Consider the following 22,080-nt stretch of genomic DNA (forward strand, 5'->3'; position numbering starts at 1 on the left):
ATCATCCCTAAATAGGGAATCTCTTGAGATGGAATCAGAAGGGATTTCTTTTTGTTTATGAGGATGCCTAACTCCTGTGTCAGGGAAAGAGTTCTTTTCAAGTCCTCCGCGCACTTTTCCTTTGATGACGAGTGGAGAAGCCAATCATCTAGATAAAGTTGATGTTGATTCCCAGAAGGTGAAGCCAATTCCCCAGAGGAGCAAGGATTCGGGTGAAAACTTGAGGAGCCGTCGATAAACCGAAGCATAGGGCCCAGAATTGGAGTATCCTGTTCTGAAAAACGAAGCTTAGAAATTTCCGAGAGTCTGGATGAACAGGAACATGAAAGTACGCATCCTGCATATCCAGGGTGACCATCCAGTCCCCCTGTTGTAGTGAGGACATGACAGAGCGAACGGTCTCCATGTTAAACCTCGTCTTCAGTACGAAGAGATTCAAAGCGCTTACATCCAGCCCCCTGAGGCCTTCAGAACCACGAAAAGGCGATTGTAGAAACCTTCTGAGTGGGGCTCTAGGACTTCTTCCACCATTCCTTTGGAAAGAAGGAGTTCGACTTCTTGACAGAGGGCCAAAAACTTCGTGGAACCTTTTGAGTACACTGTCAAGGAGATAGGAGATGTAGTTAAAGGAGGAGTCTTCATGAAAGGAATGGAGTAGCCCTCTTTGAGAACCTTGATCACTCAGGGGTCTGCTCCTCTGTTCTCCTATTCCTTCCAGAAAAGTAGAAGTCTGGCTCCTACCTGGCCGCAGAGGACTAACTTCTTACTTCTTGGGGTTGGATTTGAAGGAAGACCTCTTGATGGACTTCGTAGGAGGTCGGAAGTTTGATCTATGTTGAGGCTGGGTCGTAGTTCTCCCTCCACGAAAGGGTTGAGGCTGAAGAGGGGAGAATGATCTAGATGAGGAAGGCATAGGCTCCTTAGGACGTCTAGTGGACTGAGTCAACAAGTCAGAGGTGGACTTGCTCTGTAGCTCTAAAAGAATATCCTTCACTATATTTTGAGGAAAGAGGTGAGACTTGTCTAAGGCAGTGAAGAGTAAAGCTGACTTCTGCGTCGGTGAGACTCCTTTCGAGGTGAATGAACACCAGAGCTCCCTCTTCTTAAGGACACCCATAGAAAACAGTGAGGTGAGTTCCAAAGAGCCATCTCTAATTGCTCTGTCTGAGCATGAAATAACTCCAAGCCAATCGGAGGCAAGATCTTCAGCTAAATCCGGGCAGTCTTCAACCTTACTCCCTAGTGCTGCGATGGCCCAATCAAGGAAACTAAAGATCTCAAACATCTTAAAAATATTCTTGATAAGGTGGTCTAGTTCGGCTGAGGAGAACATTATCTTGGCCGACAATAAAGCCTTTCTACGGGAAGAATCCACCAGACCAGAGAAGTCCCCTTGGGAGGAGGCAGAAACTCCCAAGGAAGGAGCTTCCCCGGTGGCATAATAAGAGTATCTCATCTTCAACAATTTGCTGGGCGGAAAGGCGAAAGTCGCTTTGCCCTGTTCTCTCTTAGCGGTCAGCCAGGCATGAACTTCTTTGAGAGCTTTCTTCGAGGAGGAGGAAAGAACAAGCTTGAGTAGTCTGGTACTTTCTGACGGATGCTTTTTCATGAGGTAGGTAGAAGCTGGAGAAGTAGGTGAAGGAGGCTTGAAGAAGTCTGGGTAATTCTCCAGGAGGAAATGCAGGAGAGACGAGTAGGAAGAAGAGGGAACTGTATCCTGAACAATCTCTTCTTCCTCCGAGGAGATAGGAGACAATGGTTTATCCTTGGACTCTGGAGCAGACGCAGAATTCTTCAAAAGACCCACAAGCTCGGTCAATTGGCGCTTAAGTGGGGTTAAAGAATCTTCCTGGATTGATGAAGAAGGCGGAATAGCTGACGATGGTGCATTGGTTCCAAAAGAAGAAGCTAGGAATTTGGTTGTGGGGATTGGAAGTTCGGGAGTTGGCAGAGCTGAAATCTGGCACGAGATGGCAGGCACCGGGCACTCATTGGCGGAAATCTGGCGAAAATCGGCGGGCATCGGGCACTCATTGGTGGAAAACTGGCGAATATCGGCGGGCGCCGGGCGCTCATTGGCGGAATTCTGGCGTGAGTCGGCGGGCGCCAGGCGCTCACCCGTGGAAGTCTGGCGCGAGTTGGCGGGCGCCTGGTGCGAAGAAGATGGGCGCTCAGAACACTTATAGCGCTCAGGACTGTCTTCAAAGAAAAAAGCAGGAGAAACAGGCTGGACTTGAAAGCTGCAGGAAGGTTGAGGGCTAGTCTCTCTGAGCCTCTTGACAGCCAGGGGAGAAGAATCGCTAACATTCACGTCTCTTGAGTGGGCGCGAAGAAGAAGAGTAGCGATATGGCTTCTGGCGTGGACTGGAAGAATCCGAATCAGAAAGTCGATGCACAGGAACGCCTTTCCAATAGCGTTTAGTCGAAGCCTGGGAGCGCACGACAGGCTCGATGGAGGGGGCGACTGCCTGTGAGCAAACCCCGCCAGCCTCCCTTGGACCTCCGGTATGTCTTCTCCCCGGTGCGGGGGAGCGGGACAGTGACCTTTGTCTAGGAGTACTGGTGGGATGGACAGCCACCTCCTCAATATTCACAGCATTATCACTTCTCACTGCACTGTCAACACTTACATTTTTTTCCATTAGAGATTTAATAGCTGACCCCATTTCCATAATGGTACTAGATAATACAGTAAATTTCTGATCAAACCTAGATTCGAGGCTGGAAATGGCACTAAGAGTGGAATCATGGAAACCTGGAGCAGGAGCAGATGGTAAAGTAGGAGGAGTTAGGGTAGGAGGAGGAGGAAGAATTGGAGGAGAGATAGTTCCGTCATTCCCTACATTATCCGAAGGAATGGACTGCACTAGCCCTACTTTCAGCCCTAATGGCTGCTTTCCTCTTCTTGTCCCTTTCTAATTTGTCTAGATGAGATTTCAATGTTTTCCATTTCTTATCCTCCCAATCCTGACACTCTATGCAAGTATTATCCTTACTACATTCTTGCCCCCTACATTTAGTGCATTTTGTATGAGAATCGTATGAAAGCTTAGTTAGCCTAGTCCTACAACCCTCGGAACAAAAGCGAATACTAGATGAGCTGGAATCCGACATCGTTAACTAAATAAACTAAAGTTAACTCGAACAACAATTCAAAACAATGGCAGCAAGCCACAAGGCAACAAATCTGAGTACTTCACCAAAATTCATGCAAAACCAAGCCGAAAGGCAAAGAAGCAGCTGCGTGAAAACTTCCGATGTTAACCGGAAGCCGGCAGAAAACGAATTGAGCTTTCTGTTGGTTTGTTTCATCGAGTCCCGGATGGTGGCAGGACGTTATAACCTACACACTAACGATAACAGCGCCACCGCACGAATTTTGAATTTCTAAGCTGCCGTAGGTTAGGGAACCATAGCTATGTAATTACTTGGTAAGTTACTTATATAAAAATTTACTGTTCGATGAAGGCTACCCAGCAATTTGGAACCCCTATGAAGAAAATCTCAGACAGGGCAGCCATGTCTGAATTTCATGCTAGGCTCCACTTCCTCAATATCATGACCTCTACTACTATACAGGAAGTAGCTATGAGAGGTCTCCCAGAGGCTTCCAGGACTGTCTTAGTGGCAGTCACTAAAACACTTAAGTGGACCCTATGGGGGGCACTCAGTGACTTTCTGGAGTGTCGCATCAAGACTCATAAGGAAGCACTGGCACATTATTACATTATTCTCCCATCTGTCTGGACCTTTTTGAAGAGTGCTGTTGCACAACTCACTGAACAAGCACAACAACAGAATGTTATAATATATGCTCTTCTTGAAAAAGGGAAAAATACTCCTGAGAGTTTCCTCTACCTAAGTTTCGGAAGGCTCGGTATGACTTGGAGTCATATAAGCCTCAAATTACTGCTAGGATCCCTCCAATAACAGGTGACAACAACACCACCACCCCTTTTGAAGTGCCCGTAGATGCTCGTACCAAAGAAAAAGAGAAGCAACTCCTGGATTGCCTGTTAAAGGCAAAGGAAGAGGTGGAGCCAAATTTGTCTTGCATAGTCAGGGGTCACCTTCTACAACATCACAGACAGTGAAAGTCCTCTCCCTGGGAACATAGTGTTATCTTTAAAGGGCCGGGGTGGACACTGATTCACCCTTTCCCACGTCTAAAGGGGTTTCTCATAAAACCAGACCTCTCCTTGGAAGAATATATACAGAAGGCTCTCAAAAAGGAAGCCATAGAGAAGGACATGTTTATTCATCACCAGGTACATCTCTTCAGCATCCCCAAGAAGGATTCCTCCAAACAGAGGGTGATCCTTGACCTGTCACGCTGAACAAACAATCTGTCTGCCCAAGGTTTGGATGACTGCTGTTGCCTAAGCACGTTTACTCATTCTGAGTGGGACCTGAACCATCTCTATAGATCTGAAAGATGCACAGTGACATGTCCCTGTCATCATTCCTTTTAGCCCCTTCCTAGGGTTTCAGATTGGGAAGGAAAGGTACATGCCTTTTAGGTTAAAAATTGCCCCAAGAATCTTCACAAAATTAGCAACAGTAGTTGTCCGAGGCTCAAGAAGTGGGAATTCAACTGGTGGCCTACCTAAGTGATTGCCTAATCTGGGGAGCCACCAGAAAAGAGTGCTTATGAAACCTGAGAGTGGTAGTAAACAGACTCCAGTCAAAAGGTTTCCTAATAAGCTGGAACAAGTCCCACCTCGCACTTAGCAGGCATTTCACGTGGCTGGGATATCGTTGGGATACTCTTTGTGGTTAGCTGTCTCCTCTCAACAGCACTCAAACCATAATAAGGAAGGCCCTAAAAAGGTTCCTTACACAGCCAAGCTTGCCCAGATGATAGTTGGATCAAATCCTGGGCCTGTTACATTTTGCACTTGTGCTAGATCCTATCCCCAGATTGTGACTGAAGGATGTAGAGAGTCTGGCTCTCACATGCCTTGCTATTAAAACAATCATGGCAAAAAAGGCAGCATTGTCAGAACCTTTGTGTCATGGTTTTGGAATTGATTCTAAGGCTTCTTACACACTACAAGAGAATCGAAGCGACGCGACAATGAGCGATATTAATGTTTTTAGATATTCCTATGCAGAAACGCTTTGGTCTTCACACACGAGCGAAACGGAGCGAAACGAAGCGGAGCGAAACGAAGCAAAGCGATTCGCTCAATAAATGGACGATATTTTTTAACGCTAGCAACAATCAAATTAGGTAAGTTCCCCGTTAACGTTTTCTGTTGAATGTTTATAGTACAGGTACATAAAAGATCAATATATATTTAATAGAACTTGTTAAATACAGTTCTAATAAAATGTTTAATTGTTTTAAGCAAGTAAACCATTGGTAAAAAGCAAACGGGAAAAACTGTATATTTAAAACATAGTGTTATGTCATATATTTGTGAAATACGAATGAGATGTGTCATATTTTGAGAGTTGGTATATATTACCATTTCGAAACGTGTATCGAACCTGTATCAAAAACAACGCCGTGCTTGAGATGTAAAGAAACAATTTTTCCTTCTATAAGGGAGTGCAATGTTTCAAAAGTTGCAGGTTTCATTCGTAAGTAGGAGAAAAATCTATTTTCTTGTTTTTTGAGTTCTTCAAAGAGATGGTGGAATTTCCCCAAGTTTACCTCTCTCATGGTTGATGGGATGGACCCAGTATTTCCTCTTTTGCTGACCGTCCAGCAATAGGTACGCACTCACAAAGTCCTCCATAGCGACTGGTGCAGGTCGCCCAAATGCACCTAATCGCTCCGCTCCGTTTCGCTTATATGTACACACCTAATCGTTTCGTATCGCTTCGCTCATCATCGCTTCCCGTCACGTCGCTCCGCTTCGCTTGTAGTGTGTAAAAAGCCTAATATAGAAATTGTTGACTCCCCTCCCTGGTCTTTTACACTGAAAAGGCCAGCTCCTGCAAGGATTCTCATTACCTGGTCCCTGAATAAGGTTCTTAGACTCCTGTCACCCCCTCTATTCAGTGGACCCATTACAACTAAATCTCATATGCTCCAAAAGGTGGTCTTCTTAACTGCTTTCGCATCTGGAGCTCAAATTAGCAAACTGGGCTCTCTCAGATGAGGACAACTTTTCATCACTTATACACCTGGCTGTCATTTACTATTGTCTCCTGGTCCACCATTCCAGGCCAAGAATGAGGATTCTTTAAAGAGAAAATCCCCTATTCTGATAGGGAACACAATACTGCAGATAAGATGCTATGCCACTAAAGATTTACCTAAATGTCATGGCAAACATCCCAGATGGTCCTGTTTTTCCTAGACCCTATCACAAACAAACCACTCTCTATATGGGCTGAGACTGATTTTAGTGTCCCTATTTCAAAAGGAATACCCTCACTCCATTCCTAAGTTGCATGACATCTGGAAGGTGAGTACTTCGTTGGCTTTCTTTGGAAATTTTCTTGCAAAGAAGACTTCGAGTGTACATGGTGGTCAGCACAGGCAGTATTCCTGAAACACTAATGCTATTAGCTCAAGCAATTTCAACTACACTGTGTGCCAGTAGATGATATGGTAAGTCCCAGCCCCGAAGGTGCTTTAGCAGAAAACCAGGGCTTTCTTGATGCGGTGGTCATCCTGAGATATTGCCATGGAAGGTGCTATAACCTGGACCAAACGTGTTTAGGTAAGTCACCTTAAAACCACAAGAACTATAAGGGATAATACATATGTTGTTTCCTGTTCATTACTGCCAAACCCTAATGGGTATTGGGGATAGAGAATATGACCAATAACTTGTGACTCTACCTTAGACTGAAATTTAATTTAGGTTACTGGTATTTATTTTTTAGGAACTAAGCCGTTTTGTCACCTGTCAATTTCTTTTGTAAACTCCTTTGAGGACAAACAGTGGCTACACTATCAAAAAACAGGTTTTAACATAGGAGAAACCTATTTTTGGTAGCAACTGTGAGTCCTCAAACCCACCCACTTTCCCTGAAGAAAAGGCATGGGACTAGGGTGAACATTTCTCCTGCACAGACCTAGTGTGTAATGAGGAAAATGGCCAATACACTGTATACATGCTGTTGTCACGTGTCTGAGAGGGATGAAGGAAAAAACCGGGGCAGTTACTGTAGACAAGAGACAGAGCCCACTTGTCTTTAGTCCTTTACATTCTATCACTGTGCTAACAAGCACTATTATGGCTGAGACCAACTGCAAGAAAACTGTTTGAGATTGATTGGTCTGTTGTATTGAGTAACTAACTCCTTTGAGGACTCACAGCAGCCATCAAAAACAGGTTTTTGCAGCATCAAAACCTGTTTCATATATATGTACATTATGGAAATACAAAGATACATGGGAAATAAAATCAAAATACTGTAATCATAAAAAAAATATAAGGGAGAAGAGAAGAATAATAGAAGAAAAATAAGAGACTAACAACACCAAGCGGGAGAAAAATAAAGCAACATAAGGTAAATTAATAAATTTACAACATAGAAATGATTACAACATAGAAATGATATGTTACTATGAGCAAAGTGCAAGGTTCTAAAAGTATTCACGCAATATGAGGACCTTAGGACTGGGTAGTGGCTCAGGGCCTTCACCGAGGTCGCTTCACTGCCCCAAACACCTAAAACATAGGTATTATCCTCCACATACAAAAGGTGGTTAAAGTGAGATATTCCCAGTAAAACTAGGACAATAATGGTTCAAAACTCCCTTTATTCCCTAAAAGTCAATAGATATGATTGATATCCAAGAAAGATTTCACTTTCTGGATAAGGTGGCTCCAATTTACGATGATCTAAGTGGAAACAACTTCCATTCAAGGTTCTCATCATTTATACCGTGCATGCTGTGATCCACAAAGCTTGAATGACCTTTGTGTTGGTTGATTGATTATGAAACTTAGGTCTTGAAGACCAAGCACTGGAATCCATCAGGATTATTTAGTGCCGCAATGAAGACGAAATATATAAATCAATGACATGATTGATATTGAATAAGTAAATGACAACATATTAGTAAAATTCAGTGTTAAAATATGAACATAAAAATAGACGAATGATATTAGATAAAACCAATAAAAATATATATAAAACTTTTATATTTAAAATATATGCTTAATATATAAAATAAATGACTAAAATGTTTATTAAAATATACTAAAATCATATCTCATTAAAATAGCAGACTCTTTCACATAACCCATAAGGTTATCTAGCTCAACACCATCATTTAAAATTTCTAAAATAGTCTTCCTAAATAATAAGTACTTTGCTCTGAGGCGATTATATCTAAGACAGTTCACCAGGAAGTACTCAGTGGATAGCTGACCACCATAGTGAGCGCAAACTGGGGCACTGGCTCCCTCTAAAATATAGCTATGGGAGAAGCAGGTATGGCCAATCCTAAGCCATGTTAGGATTATCTTGAATTTTCTGTTATGATTAAAACCCGAACTCCAAAAACCAATATTTTTTCTAATATTTCTGTACTTCCTATTTATGGATAAAATGGGGGAAATCCATCTCTGCCGCCATTTCGTATGAATGTATCATCTGATAACTGGATGCACATCCAAGAGTGGCACCTTATTAGTTAAAAAACAGGTTTTGACATAGGAAAAACCTATTTTTGGTAGTCGCTGTTGAGTCCTCAAAGGAGTTACCCCCATGGTGTGCCAGTGCTCCCATGGTGACTAGACTAGTATCAAAGAAATATTTTTCTAGCCTGGTCTTGTAGCCGGGTATTGTGTCGTAATGAAAACACTATGACACGTGATAGAGTATAATGGACTCAAAGATAAGAGGGCATTTTCCCTTATCTTCAGCGAAGCTGAACCCAGTTTTTCCTATGTCAAAACTGCAAGAAGTGACTAATGCATGCGCGTCTGCCATCTTGTTTACGACCGGGCAGGCAAAAGACCAACTCCATTACTCTCTGCTGGTCAATGTAGGATTATCCCTTGCCCAAATCCCATGCCTTTTGTCAGGGAAGTGGGAGGGTTTTGAGGACTCAACAGCAACTACCAAAAATAGGTTTTTCCTACGTCAAAACCTGTTTTTTGATAGCGTAGTCGCTGTCTCGTCCTCAAAGGAGCTTTACCAAAGAAATTGACAGGTGACAAAAGGCTTAAGCTCTTAAAATTTAAATTCCAAACAACCCAAAGAAAAAACATTTATGGTCCAAGGTCAAGCCACAAGTTTCAAGCCCCATTCCTTATTCTAAAAAACCTGTTGGGATTTTGGAAACAAGAAATGAGAAACTAAACAAGAACTTACACTTTTAGGGTGAAGTTCTGAAGTGACTTACCTAAGTATGCTGGGTGTGGTTGCAGTCTTTTCGTATCTTTCCCAGCTATAGTCAGCATACTCACCCGTTAGGAAGACCCCTGGTTTTCTGCTGTAGAGCCTATGGGGTCGGGACTAACCATTCCACCTACTGACATGCAGTGCAGACGAATTTGTTCGCGCTCATGGCAGTAATGTTTTAAGAACACTGTCTCTGATGCCCACCCTGTACTTTCAGAGACTTCTTCAAAGGAGACATTTCTGAAGAAGGACAATGATGTACTTACTTTCCTTATGTCATGTGACCTGTGAAAGGAGTGTGGGTTTGCTTTTTTGATTAGGGACACTAAAATTATTCTTAGCCCTTGTAGAGAGAGTGGTTTATCCATGCTAGGGTGTAGGAAAATCGGACCTTCTGGGATGTTTGCTGTGACCTCTAGGTAACCCTTAAGTGCTTGAACTGGGTATAATGTTTTGTCTGCTAAATTAAGTTTCCTTATAAGAATAGGAGATTTCCTTTTTAAAGGATCCTCATTCTTGGCCAGGAATGATGGGCCTGGGGGACAATAATAAATGATTATCAGCAGTTTGCGTGATATATCGTCCCCGTCGAAGAGAGCCCAGTTCACTAATACGGGCCCCTGAAGCTAATGCAATTAGGAAGATCGCCTTTTGTAGTTTGAGAGTTGCGGTTGTATTGGATCCACTGAACTGAGGAGTAGATAGAAGTCCAAGTACCTTGTTCAGGGACCAAGTAATTGGGAGTCTTTCGGGAGCAGGTCTTTGTAGAGCAAAAGACCGTAGAAGGGAAGTAACAACTTCTATGCTGGAGTCAATCCCGAATCCATAAAGCAAGGGTTCTGATAATGCTGTCTTGTATGACATGATTGTTGTAACCGCAAGGCGTTTGTCTTCAAAAAGATATATCATAAAATTTAAAAGTGTTTCTATAGAAATTTCAACTGGGCTCTCAGTATGGATATAATCTAACCATATCTTCCATACAGACTGGTATTGTCGGATAGATGACGTCCGTAATTTTTGCACTAGGTACCTAGCAATGTTGGGTGAGTAGTTTTCACGGTAGATAATGTTTAAAAAATCCACACGTGAAGGTCTCTGCTCAGAAAGGAGGATGCGTAAATAATTTTCCCTCCTACTTTCTGGGATAGTACAGCGGACGACAGTGGAATTGATCTTTTCGCCTGCTGTTGAAGTGATAGGAACCAATGTCTGTTTGGCCAATTTGGGGCTATTAAGTAAGCTGTTCCTTTGAAGGTTAGGAGTTTGCTCAAAACCTTTGAAATCTGGGACAATGGCGGAAAAAGATATACCGTCTTCCAATTGTTCCAGTCTTGTAGGAAGGCATCTCTTGCTATTGCTTGATTGTCCAAGTTCGAAGATACATATACTGGAAGTTTGTGGTTCTCGTATGTGGTGAACAGGTCCACTTCCGGTTGTGGAAGCATGTTGGCTATTGTTTGGAAAGAGTGGTTGTCCAACATCCACCCCATTGAGGCTGTCGTTTTCCTCGATAGAGAGTCTGCTATTACATTGAGAGACCCTGTGAGGTGAATTGCAGACAGGTACCACTTCTTTACTTGCATCCGAAGAATGGCAAGCATTACCATGTTGAGAGGAGGTGAATGTGATCCCGATCTCGATGCAGGACACTGCAGTTGTGTTGTCTAGGACCAACAGAATGTGTGTCTCTTCTGGAGGTTTGAGTTTTTTGAGAGACAAAAAGGCAGCCATCAGTTCCAGGAAATTGATATGACATTTCCTCAGTGAAACTGACCACCTCCCTGCCACCTGACGATCCTCCCAATGTCCTCCCCAACCTGTCAATGAGGCATCTGTGTGTATTGTCACTCTTACAGATGGAGGAGTCAGGGTGACCTGTTTCGCCAGAGATTCCTTCCGGGTCCAAGGCCGAAGTATCTCCCCGACTTTTCGATTCTTTTGGTGAGATCTGTCTCGCAGCTTTTGTCTTGCGTGTAACAGCCAAAATTTGTTCACGTTTTTCAGTTGCAATCTGAGTATTGGATCTATTATGGATGCAAATTGCAGTAGACCCATCATGCGTTCTAATTACCGTCTTGAAACTCTGGGCTGGTCTAGGAACCTTTTGAGGTCTCCTTATCCTGCTCTGAGTTTTGATGGGGAGAGACAACAGGCCCTGAAGAGTATCCCAACACAGTCCCAACCACTGAAAACGTCTGCTGGGTGTGAGACGGGATTTTTCCCAATTTATTAGGAAACCTTTTGACTGGAGTCTGTTGATCACTAATCTTAAAGTTTTTAGGCATTCTTTTCTTGTGGCCCCCCAGATTAACCAGTCGTCTAGGTAAGATATTAGTTTTATTCTTTCCTTCCTGAGTTCCTGGACAACTACCGTTGCTAGTTTTGTAAAAAATTCTTGGGGCAATGTTTAGTCCAAAGGACATGACTTTGAACCTGTAAGTCTCTTTCCCTATCCGGAACCCTAGGAAGGGGCGAAAGGGAGCGGCAATAGGGACGTGCCAGTATGCATCTTTCAGATCTATAGAAACTGTCCAACTCCTTTTTGGAATGACTGAATGTACTTGGGCAATGGTAGTCATCAGAAACTTTTGGCAAAGAATGTACTTGTTCAATTTTGATAGGTCAAGGATCACTCTTTTTTGGAGGAATCCTTTTTGGGAACACTGAAGAGACGTGCCTGGTGGCGAATATATGTATGTTTCTCTATGGCACCTTTTAATAGGGCCTTCTGCACGTAATCTTCTACAGAGGGGTTTGATGCTTGAAAGAACCCCTTTAAAGGAGGGGGAGGGTGGGACCATTTCCACCCCAGTCCGTTGACAACAATGCTGTGTCCCCAAGGAGAAGACTTCCATTCCTTTGTGGTGTCTTTGGAGTCGACCCCTGACCAAACAATTCCTATTGATATCCGCCTCTTCCTCTACCTTTTCCTTTGATGGGCATTCCAGGCGTTGCTTTTTCCTTTTCTTTTGTAACGATGGTTTTGGACCTTATGAAAAGGATGTCCTTGCTTATGTGGCTGTTGCTGTACTTTTGAAGGAGGTTGTCCTTTCTGGCTACTTACCTGTTTGTGAGAAAAGATTTGGAGGTGACTGCAGGCTTATATGATTTTTGATCAAAACGAGCCTTTTTTTGAGCTGGGTAAAGGAAATTCGGGTTTTTGTTTCCCAATTTCTCCTTTTCCCAGAAGAGCATACACAGTACAATTTTGTTGTCGTGCTTGCTCGTTGACTTGTGTTACCACAGCATCCTCAAACAGGTCCCTACAGAAGGGATTAGACTGTAATAAGGCCGTTACATTAGGAAGTGACTTGTTGGAGCCCTCCGATGTTTCCATTTGTGCTTTTAAGCGCCAGTCTAAAAAGTCGTAGAGTGCTTCCCATAGGGTTCTCATGAGACTTTTAGCCACAGCAGCAAAATGTCCTGGTGTCCTCTGGAAGCCTTTTGGTGGCAGCTTCTAGCAAGGTGGAAGAGGTCAAGATACTGAGAAGAAGAGTCCTAGCACAGAATTCTGATGAAGCTGTCTCATCTGAGATTCTTCTCATAGGAGTCCCAAATTGTTGAGTAGCAGCATCCAAGGGGAGCTTTTACCTTTCGAAAGGGAGCTGAAGTGTTGCCCACTCCTTGGTGGAATTTTTCGAAACCAGGAGGACTGTGACAAATGGTTTTAGTTCTGCCAATGGCTCCCGTTTTCTAGTTACTACATAATTCTGGAAGTTTGTCTTCACATGATTAATTATTTTAAAGGTGAAGGGACAGAAGGCTGGAGGTACTTGGTGAGCTAGTTGAGTTTTATTCATGATGGGAGTATAGATCCACCTACCGTTGATCTGGTAAAGGGCATCATCAACAGCTTTTAATGCTGTGTTACCACATAAGAGAACTGTTTCCTTTTGAGGTTTCTCCATGTCTGGTAATGGTGGAATCAGGCGCCATTCCATATTAGGAAATGCTGCCCTGTCTCTAAACTCCACATGTACAGCTTCAATCATGCTTTTCTCTCGTTAATGAGATACTTATCATCAGGAGAGAAAATGCACACTGAAGTGTCTTGCCAAGGATTGTTAGCATCATCATTTGGGGAGAATGTTGGAGCCCCTGTTGTTTCCACTCTCCCTTTTCGATTGCAGGATGAAGTACTTTTAAACTTTGGAGTGTACATCACTGACTTTATTTCTCTAATTTCCTATTCGGAATCATGCAAAATGCCCATTATGTACTGCCGTTCTGTGGCAAAGGCATCTTTGATGTTGCTCATACTTTCCTTACGGAACTGGTCAAATACTGCAAACTGTGTATCCCTTTTGGGGGAGCTTGCATATTCTGACTGAGCATCTGCAGCCGAAGTGTGACTGCCTGTAGCCCAGGGAGTAGAAGTCCTGGGTGAGTTACTATACCCCTCTGATTATGTAGTCATTTCACTTGGGGTTAACTGAATCCTTGTATCCCTTTTGGGGGAAGGATCCTGATCAGCTTCTGAAACATGCATGGGGGATTGAATTCCTTCTGGAAAGTTTCTGCCCCGGTAAGCTGAAGGTAGTGTCCCTGGTCATTCTGGGTTCAGCAAGGACATTTCGGTAGCAATATCAATTTCATCTAAGTGATGATCACCTCCAAGAGGAACTTCCTCCATTTTCTCAGCAGGGTTTGCCTGGGAGATTCTGGGGACTGATGTTATTGGGTTTTGGCCCGAATATGGATCCTCTGAGAACGGATTAAGTATATGCTGCCGAAGATCTGCCGGAAAGCTATAATCTCCCCCTTCCTCTCCCTTGCTGAACCCTAGGACCCAACGAGACAGCCTGAAACGAGCTGTTTCGTCCTTGAAACTTGCTGCCAAGAGCACACTGCAAACTTCGCACATATCTGGCGACCAGGCAAATTTGTCCTGATTTTTGCAAGGACTATGCTCGTGGCAGGTGGAATGGGCCATACCCACTGGCAAAAAGCGAACCGAGCAATTTGCTACGGAACACTTGAGCTGAGGGTCCTGCATAGTAGTGGCCCTGTAGTGAAAGAACCAAGTTGTTATTAGAAACTAATTTAGAATAAATTGTTTTTTGAAAGAACAGACACATTGTAAAAAACCTTGTGCCATTAATATATTACATCTTACAGGTTAATTTGGTTACCATGCGTAGATGTAATACGCTACAAAATATGCGAGTTAACAAACTGTTGTAGATTTTAGGTTGACTGCCAGCATATAGGGCTGCATTACTTAAGCTGTTAGTCCTTTTGCAATGGCTTATGTGAAATTTTAATTCCTGTCATGCCATAAGGACTATTCTATAAACTAATGTTTAACAGCTAAACTAAGCTACTGTTTTAAATGGCTTAGTTTAATAGTTCTAGTATAATCTACTTTAATCTAGGCATAGATCTCTTAGATGAATCTCGCTTAACCTATTCTAGGTCGTTTCTTATTCTAGGTTTAATTAAGAACCTAAGGATATATAAGCTTTACAATAAAATTATTTTTCTTATTGGTTTTTTGTTTCGTGCAGCTGAGACTACATTTCTGTCTGATACTCAGCCGCGCTGTTTCTAAATTAACAATCGGAATGTTCCCTTGAGGGGTTTCCACTAAATCTGGTTAGGCTATTGTCTGTTCTATGTTTACATCACCTGTAAGGATATAGGCTTCATAAGATCTTACTAATGTTATTGACCCTTGATTACTGTTTATATGCACTACTGGGCTTATTCTTTCTTAGCCTAGTTAGGGTATTAGCTAATCCAGACTTTTACAGACGACAAATATATAGGCTATATAAACTTAGCAATTTGCTAATAAGTAAGCACAGTTAGGCTACTATGTTTGTCTAGCCTAGGTTGACAACTTCCTTGATTGTATCCAATCCTAGGTTATTTGGTCTATGATATCATATAGTAGGCCAATAATGTAAACTCTTATAGTCAGGTTATCACTTACTCTAATCTAGGATACTGCCTAATCTGGGCTAATTATTTCACAAGGGTATGGTTACATAAAATACAAATGCCTTAGTATGTAGCCTTGAGGCTAGGCTACTATCTCATCTTGCATAGGTTACTATTTTCATCTAGTTCTAGATTATCATCTAGTAGATTACTACCTAGTAGTGATTGTCCAATAATGAGGTGTTTTGTAAGTTTAACTTCAACTAACATAGCTACTGCCTAGTCCTAGATTATATGGATCATACGCAAGTTCCGAGGTTATACAGACGGGAAAATGTTTAGTTTCCTGTTTACCGAATTCTAGGATCCTTGGTGTAAACTGGGCTGTTGCCTAGTTCTGTAAAAGATATGTTTTAAAAGGTTCTTACTTACCTTAACTTGGGTTGTTCTCTACCCCAGATTATTTAAATCACCTTTAGGATATGTAATCCCCAGATATAGGCTATGGACAACATCTATTACATTACATTTAACATCATTCTGACTGAATTTGTTAGGCTACCGTCTCTGTAGGCTACTGCCTAGGCTATTGTGGACACCGTTATCTGAAAGGATTATCTAAATTAATACTAAATTGTGGAACATTTCTTTGGTTACACCTTATAACCTGAATGATCAAAACATCAAATTTTTAAAACTTTCGCAACTAACAGAGATCATGAGAGGGCACCGGCCATGTGCTCTGAAGACACCGACCATGTGCTCTGAAGACACCGACCATGTGCTCCGAAAACAAAGTTCAGTTTTCGGGATTCCATACACAAAAACATTTGTTCCACAGTTAAAACTAACAATTTTTAAAACTCGAGTTTAAAAATAAGCACTTAACTTTTGTGTTTGGATGTTTCCATAATACTTGCTGCTTTACACTCTTGAAAACAGTAAGGAGCACTGACGGGTTGCGCTTATCACTTGCGCTAGAAGAGGGTAATGGAGTTGGTCTTTTTGCCTGCCCGGTCGTAAACAAGATGGCAGACGGGCATGCACAATAGTCACTTCTTGCAGTTTTGACGTAGGAAAAACTGGGTTCAGCTTCGCTGAAGATAAGGGAAAATGCCCTCTTATCTTTGAGTCCATTATACTCTATCACGTGTCATAGTGTTTTCATTACGACACAATACCCGGCTACAAGACCAGGCTAGAAAAATATTTCTTTGATACTAGTCTAGTCACCATGGGAGCACTGGCACACCATGGGGGTAACTCCTTTGAGGACGAGACAGCGACTACGCTATCAAAAAATCACATCTTGCAGCAACCTTTGCTTTACTATCAGCCAGTTCATTCCCTTCTATACCAGTGTGCCCAAGACTCCAACAAAACTCAACTAATTTGTGGCGAACAGAAAGATAAAAAAGCCATTCCTGAGCCTTTTAAATTAAGGGATGGGTAAGGCTAAACTTCTTCAGGGCTTCTAAAACACTCCTTGAGTCACTATAAACTGTGGAATTAAGTTTATCACATGCAAGACTTAAAGCATCAACTATGGTTGTTGCTCCAGCAGTGAATATGGATGAGGAGTCTGATAACTTTTTCTATATGATTCCCCCCTCACACAGCCTACTCCATCTTCTGATTTTGATCTGTCAGTATAGATTTTCTTGTCATATAATTATATGCCTCTCATTGTGCTCCAAAAACCTGATTCTGAATTCTTCTTCCAGGCGCTCTTTCTTCTCTGTCTCTTTAGTGCAGACATCTATTGCTGGAATAAACCATGGAGGGATAGCAGGATGTTTAACTTGTAGGATCTTCTGCATTTTTATACTTTCATCTTCCAGTTCACCCAGCTGTCTGATTTGAAATGGTGTTGAAAATCTAGACCCAAAAAGACTTGAATCACACTGTTTCAAGATCTCAAAAGAAGGATTCTCCTTTGAACTTTCCAGCCACATAGTATATCTCAGACCTAGCTCATGCCTCCTTGAGTCCAGAGGTAGCTGATGGGAGTTTACCAAAATACTTTCAATGGTGAAGTTCTCAAAGCTCCAGTGCAGATCCTCAGCCCAATATTATGCACAACATCCAACCCCTTAAGTTTAGTCTTTGAAGCAGAAGAGTATACTTGGCAACCATAGTCTAACTTAGATAAACATATAGCATTATAAAGCCTTAACAATAATTTCATATCAGCACCCCAATTAAAATTGGATACTTTTAAAATATTTAGTGATCTCTTCACTTTCACTTTTAACTGGTCAGTATGATTATTCCAAGTGGGCTTTTCATCAAAGACCATTCCTAAAGATTTTACTTCGGTCGTGTAAGGTAAAATAGTTCCATTTAACCCTCTAACGCCGAGCCTCTATTTACAAAAGTGTCTGTCGTATGCCGGCGGCGTTTGGGAGTTAGCGCCGAAGTGGAAAAAAAGTTTTTTTCAAAAAATCACAGCACGCTTAGTTTTTAAGATTAAGTTCATTTTTGGCTCCTTTTTTTGTCATTGCCTGAAGTTTAGTATGCAACAGTCAGAAATGAAAAAAAAATATCATTATCATATATAAATATTGAAATATATGACAGCGCGAAAAAAAAATTTCATATATAATTGTAGATAAATTGCGCTGTGAGCAAAACGGTTAAAGCTAACGAGTTATTTTTTTTTCTTTGTATTGTACACTAAATTGCAATGATTTTGGTATATAACAAATTGTAAAACATTCAGAGCAACACATAGAAAATATTATCACAAAATGATGCATGAATTCGTAACGCGTGGACTTTAAGTTTTTTTCAAAAATTCACCATAAATCGAAATATTGTGCTAGAGACTTCCAGTTTGTTGCAAAATGAAGGTAATTGATTGAATATTACTAGACTGTAAGTGTTTTAGCTTACAATTGCAGTTTTCGACCATTTCGGTTGAGTTAAAGTTGACCGAAAGTAGAATTTTTTCTATCGTAATTTATATGAAAATATTTCAAAACTGATAAAAGCTACAACCATGAGTTATTTTTTGTTGTATTCTACATGAAATTTGCACACATTTCCATATATAAAACTTTATGTAACGACTAAAATAAAACGGTGCAAACATTACGACAAAAAGACGAAAGAATTTCCAAGATGTTCGGCCGAGTTATCAAAATGGACGTAAGGAAAAAGCTTTTTCAAAAATTCACCATAAATCGAAATATTGTGCTAGAGACTTCCAGTTTGTTGCAAAATGAAGGTACATGATTGAATATTACTAGAATGTAAGAGTTTTAGCTTACAATTGCATTTTTGGATCATTTCGGTTGAGTTAAAGTTGACAGAAGGTTGAAATTTTGGCACATCATGATTTATATGAAAATATCTCAAAACTGATAAAAGATACAACCATGAGTTATTTTCTGTTGTATTCTACATGAAATTGCACACATTTTCATATATAAAACTTTATGTAACGACTAATATAAAACAGTGCAAACATTACGACAAAGTGACGAACGAATTTCCGAGGTGTTCGGCCGAGTTACCGCGCGGACGTAAGGAAAAAGTTTTTTTTTTTTTCAAAAATTCACCATAAATCGAAATATTGTGCTAGAGACTTCCAATTTGTTGCAAAATGAAGGTACAGTCACTCAAAAATGTTTTGCAACATGTTCCAGAAGTTTTCGTTCACCTAACAGTAATTTGTTCTTTTGATATTTACAAGGAAATGTAATTTTCTTATTCGATTTTGGTTATTAATCATACGGTTAACAATATAAAAAAGAATGGTGAGTGAAAAATTCATATTACGAAAAATGACGAAACATTTTGAAAAATTTCACTTCAGATGATTGGGCAAAAGAGTCAAAGAAGAAACTATATTTCGAATCCAGATAAAAGCTTATTGACTAATAAAATAATATTGAATAACCATCGATGAAATTATACATATATAAAGAAAGAAAGAATTCAACCATTATCGTTGTCAAAAACAAAAAAGAAAAAATCTCATAACGTCGTATGTTATCGTGTGACTCCACATTCGGGCAGGAAAAGTTTAAACTGTCTCGTCACTAAGCCAGACCACAATCATTAGCTTGCATAAGACTAATGTTTCTTATCGTAGATATTGCTCGGCAGCTTAGCGTAAATAAAACAACCATGTATAGAGGGGTACAACAACAGAGAGAACAAGGAAACATGATAAATTCATTGTAAAAACTGGAGGACAACCTCATTGTTGCACTACTGTTAAGTATCATCATCGGATGATCACTGAAGGAGCTCCTCCTAACTCCCCCCCCTGACTACCGATGTTGCTATAAAGAGAACATTATGCTCTCCCTTCAAGTTGCTGCTCAAACCATCCGTAACAGGCTACATGAGACCAAGATATTATTTCATCATACTCCTGCCAAGAAACACTTCATATCAGCCAAACACAAAGAATAGAGGCTAGGGTTTGCGTTATAATATAATCCAGTGGCCGATGATTTCTGTACAAGTCATCTTTTGCGATGAGGAGGAGACATTCTCCACTGATGAGCATGGTAGTCTTCTTCACTGCTGGCATTTAGCATTAGCTAAATTAATGTTGAACTTCTAGCTAATTTTAATTCTTTAGAAACTTAGATAATAAGAAATACAAAAATAGGCGTTATATATTCAGTTAACTTCATAAAAGGCATCAAAATGATAGGCCTAGTAGCAATGAAAGAAATGAGAAATTACACATGATAAATATTATATATATATATATATATATATATATATATATATATATGTGTGTGTGTGTGTATGTATGTATGTATGTATGTATGTATGATTATATTCTATGTATTACAAAAATATACGTGAAATCTAGTTGAAAGTGTTAGTTAGTTCAGTATATTTTATATTAAGTTTCACTAGTTCACAATAGGTATAGGATTAGTCATTAAAAAAATTTAATCAATAATAATGTGAAGCAAATCTTTACAAAAGTCGTATTTGTTGATGTTAATAAGACTAACAGTTCAACTTGTAACAGTCGTAGGCCTATGTCTACAAAGTTCACACATATGAGGGAGATAAAACAAGGATAGTGATGGCAGTTGGAGATGAAAATATTAAAACATAAGAACAGCGATGACCTCTGAAGCATTATAGTAACATCCTTTAATTAAGTAAAATATGACAATAGTAAGCAGTATCAAAAAAAGCCCTGCGTAAGGGAAACTGCAGGTAATTTCTCGGACCCACCACCAGTGTTCAGTTGTTTCCACGCTTACAACTGAGTTGCCAAATAGCGCCAGATGTCACTATTATAAGCTGTTGTCCGAAAAGTTTTGAAGTATGTTGCAAAACTTTTTTGAGTGATTGTACATGACTGGATATTACTAGAATGTAAGAGTTTTAGCTTACAATTGCGTTTTTCGACCATTTCGGTCAAGTCAAAGTTGACCGAAGGTTGAAATTTTTTGTAGTCGACGTACAGTACGTCCACTCGGCACCCAACAGACAATTTTAGTCAACGTACAATACATCCAGTCGGCGTTTAAGGGTTAAGCTAAGAGTCAGAGTGGTTTCCCTAGTTCGGCGCCTGCAGAACCGAACAGAGACAGCTTTTGATTTGCAAAATCAAAATCCTTGCTCAATAGCCCACTAGCTTGCTTTATTGATGGCTCTTTGCATGAACCTACTAGTAGATACTGCATCATGTCCTGTGCAATACAGAGCCAAATCACCTACAAATAAAGAGCCTTTTACTGGTCATTCTAATACAGTACTTCATTAATGGCAATACTGTAGCAAAGAGGGTGACACCAAGGACACTACCCCGAGGAACTCCCTATTCCTATAAGAAAGGTTGCAATACATGATTCCCAACTCTTGCCTTAATTATATCTTTCTGATAAAAACAGATTTATAAATCAGATCATTTTTCCTTTAAAGCCCAACTTTGCAATTTACTTGTTTCTAAGTGCCATACAAGTCTGGTGTTGACAATCTTTTCCATCAGCTTACAAACACAACTGGTGAGAGCTATTGGTCTGTTGCTGCTGGGTAAAGAGGGATTGTTTGGTTTCTTCACTGGGAGGATTAATGATAATTTCCAGCTCTTAGGAATAATGTCAGTTTCCCAGATTTCAATTATTATATCTACAAGAAATTTCTTTGACTTTTCTGGGAGACATTTCAGCATTTCATAAAGTATTTTCTGGATCGGGTCCCGTGTCAGCCGGTGAAAAAGTCCATTCAGCACTTATTTCTAGGTAATTCCGTTGCTAGATACCAGAGAAAGCTAAATGAAATGCTGGAGTTACTACCCCCAGAGCGAGCTCCATTAGATGGAGTCGTGTATGGAAAAGGGTGAACTACAAAAACACGGAACCTTATCCTATAGAGATCCCAAAGTCAAAAGTCCCACAGAGAGGTGCCGTTACAAACCCATGCACCACTCGCGGACAGCACACAAAACACCGCCAGCCTCATTCCATTTCAGCAAGCACCTACGGTCACACGTTTTTTCGTTGTGCTTTTAATCTTGTGCTTTTTTGCATCATTATGGCTTCCTCACAAGGTCTTTCTTCACCTAAGTTGAGTACCAGTATTTCGTTTTTTAGTTGAGGCGATTGAGGCTCCTTATTTCCCTTTAGTTTAATAATTAAGGGATTTTGACAAAGGAAAAATCTATTTCTGAGGAAGGTCCCGTGTCACCCGGTGAAATTCCATTACAGCACGAATTTCTAGGTATAACCTTGCTAGATATACCAGAGAAAAAGAGCTTTCAGGAAAGCTGGGGTTACTACCCCCAGTCGAGCGTCTTCTAGGAAGACGTCGGTATAAGGAGGGGTGAGTGAATACCACTACCACGGAAACCTACTCGAAAGATCTCTCCCTATCAAAACCCCCGGAACAGAG

General features: G+C 40.8%; 1 protein-coding gene across 1 annotated transcript in view; it reads right to left on the minus strand.

The window, feature by feature from the left end:
- Nucleotides 1–22,080, minus strand: part of Ice2 (Interacts with the C terminus of ELL 2) — a 272,986-nt gene that overhangs the window by 41,003 nt on the left and 209,903 nt on the right. The window lies entirely within an intron of this gene.

Source organism: Macrobrachium rosenbergii, chromosome 12, assembly GCF_040412425.1.
Source record: "Macrobrachium rosenbergii isolate ZJJX-2024 chromosome 12, ASM4041242v1, whole genome shotgun sequence".
Lineage (NCBI taxonomy): Eukaryota > Metazoa > Arthropoda > Malacostraca > Decapoda > Palaemonidae > Macrobrachium > Macrobrachium rosenbergii.